The 2,683-nt window shown below is 43.6% G+C and overlaps 1 pseudogene; it reads left to right on the top strand.

Moving 5' to 3' along the window:
* Positions 1-203: 203 nt before the first annotated feature.
* On the top strand, positions 204-335 carry LOC118571277 (annotated as a pseudogene).
* Positions 336-2,683: the final 2,348 nt, after the last annotated feature.

A 2,683-nucleotide genomic window follows, 5' to 3' on the forward strand; every position in this document is an offset into this window, starting at 1 on the left:
ATATGCATAAAATACATAAGCAAATAAATCCTTTTTTTTTTTTTTTTTTTTGGTTTTTCGAGACAGGGTTTCTCTGTAGCTTTCGAGCCTGTCCTGAACTAGCTCTGTAACCCAGGCTGGCCTCGAACTCACAGTTCTGCCTCTGCCCCCAAGTGCTGGGATTACAGGCATGCACCACCACTGCCCGGCACAAATAAATCTTAATGCTTACCTGAACGGGGAGATACCATGCTCACAAAGTGGCCCTCCTCGGGTGAGTCTTATCTTATTGCACTCCAGATGTGCTGAGCTGACCCCTGCGATTTCCTCAAATGCAGGGAACTTGACTGCATGAAAAAGAAAAGAAAGGAAAAGAAGAAAAGAATGAAGTGACATGTAGGAATGATCACCCTCACAGTTTCATCTGTAAAAGCTGTACTGTCTAAGAACGGTATGCTGGTTCTTGACCTTTGTTCTCAGCATCACCTCTTGCTTTTCCGGTCTGCTCACATCTGTAGGCTATAAGGACTGATTCAGTGGCTTGTTTCCCAGACTCTGGTGTCAACTGTCACTCCAGTGGGCTTAGTTGATGAGCAATGCTGACTGGAAACAGGAAAGAAAAAAAAAAAAAAGCAGGTGAGACAAATCAGAAGATAATAAAGAGCCTGAGGAAAGAGATTCACTTCCAATTGCACTGTCAGAAGAAGCATCCAGAATCCAGAGAGAAGAATGTTTCAAAATGAGACCAGAAAGATGGTTATCCGGTCAGCAAACTGGGAGACAGGAGCATGTCTTTTCATGGACTCACAAATGATTTTTTTTTCCACAAATGATTTATTTGTGGATCATTAAAACTTGACACAAACTGGGAGTCCTAGGTAAAACCAGAGAAAGAGGTAGGAGTCATCACGTTCAGGTCCCTGAGGCCAAGTGTTTTAATCAGAGAACTAACACTTAGAATATATTCTAGGGGGCAATTGCAACAGAGGGATCAGAGACAAATGAAAGTTGAAGAAAGAAGGAAGACAATTTGGAAATTATATTTGCAAAGCCCCAAAAACATTAGGAAAGTCCTAATTATTGTATTGACTTCAGTCCTAGGCTATTTATATATAATTCTCAGAAATAACGTTTATTTTCACTCTAGGGGGAAAAAGAGAAGGCAGACTATTCCCCCCAACATTCACAGCTCTCTGCTTTGAGAGCATCCCTGGCAGCAGCTGCTTCTCCCCCACCCCCTCTCCTGGCTCCAACTGAGGCAGGAAAATACTACAAAGAGAAAGGTCTGGGAGACCTTGGGCCAAGTCTTACAATTTAGCATTGAGCAAGGCTCACCCTCCCTGAAGCTGGGTTGAGTTGGTCAACGCTGCTATTGTACATGCAGAGATACTCTGGAGTGGCTGGAGGTGACTCATCCTAATAATAAACTGCTTGCTTACCTTTGGGTGGAGAGTTGAGATGTGTGGTGGTTTGAAAGAAAATGACCCCCAAAGGGAATGGCACTGTTAGGAGCTGTGGCCTTGTTGGAGTAGGTGTGACCTTTTTGGAGGACGTGTGCCACTGTGTTGGGGTGGGGGGAGTTTGAAGTCTTTTCCGCTCAAGCTTCCCTCAGTGTGACACTGAGACTACTTCCTGATGCCTGCGGGTCAAGAGGTAGGACTCTCAGTCCATCTCTTGCCCCATGTCTGTCTACATGCCACCATGTGTCACCATGGTGATAATGGACTAAATTCTAAACTGTAAGTCACCATTTCAATTAAATGCTTTCCTTTAGAAGAATTGCTGCACTCATGGTGTCTCTATACAGCAACAGAAACCCTAACTAAGAGAGCCCCCATAGGCTCAGATGTTTAAATGTTTGGTCCTCTGTTGGAGGAACTGTTTGGGAAGGATTGGGAGGTGTGGCATTTTGGAAAACGATGTACTGTGGCTTCAAAACCCTCCTACCATCCTCAGTGTTTTCTAAGCCCCCGGCTTGTGGTTTGACACATGAGCTCTCAACTGTTCCTGCTGCTCTATCTCTGCTCTGCCATCATGGACTGGAACCATAGCCCCAATCAGACATTGTTTGTTTGTTATAAGTTGCTTTCATGATGGTATTTTATCACAGAAATAGAAAGGTGACTAATGCAAGATGTTAATGGTGCATAGGATACATGAAATTGTACACTAGAATCACATGTATAAAAGCACAGACAATGGGGCTGGGGATTTAGCTCAGTGGTAGAGTGCTTGCCTAGCAAGCGCAAGGCCCTGGGTTTGGTCCTCAGCTCTAGGGGAAAAAAAGAAAAAGAAAGAAAAAAGAAAAAAAGCACACACAAAAAGTCCTCACTGAAAATGAGCCAAAAATCCAATCTAAAGTAACACAGAAACCAGAACTCAGGGACTGAAAGATGGTTGAAGGGACTTGCTGCTAGACCTGATGATATGAGTTCAATCCCATCAAACCTGACTACTTGAGTTTGATCCCAAGGACCCACAGGGAGAAAAAAAGAGAGCAGACTCCCTAGAATTGTCCTCTGATCTTCAACGCATAGTGTGGCACATGTATATACAACTCACACCGAGAGAGAGAAAGGATGTTAAATTTTTAAAGACTAGATTCTTTGTACAGCAGGACTTTCAAGCTTCTCAACTTTAGCCTTGCCTTAGCTAGCTCCCTCCCTGGGAAGTATATCCTTTGTTAATAAATTCTCACTTTGCT

Source organism: Onychomys torridus, chromosome 20 (genome assembly GCF_903995425.1).
Source record: "Onychomys torridus chromosome 20, mOncTor1.1, whole genome shotgun sequence".
In the NCBI taxonomy this organism is placed as follows: Eukaryota; Metazoa; Chordata; class Mammalia; order Rodentia; family Cricetidae; genus Onychomys; species Onychomys torridus.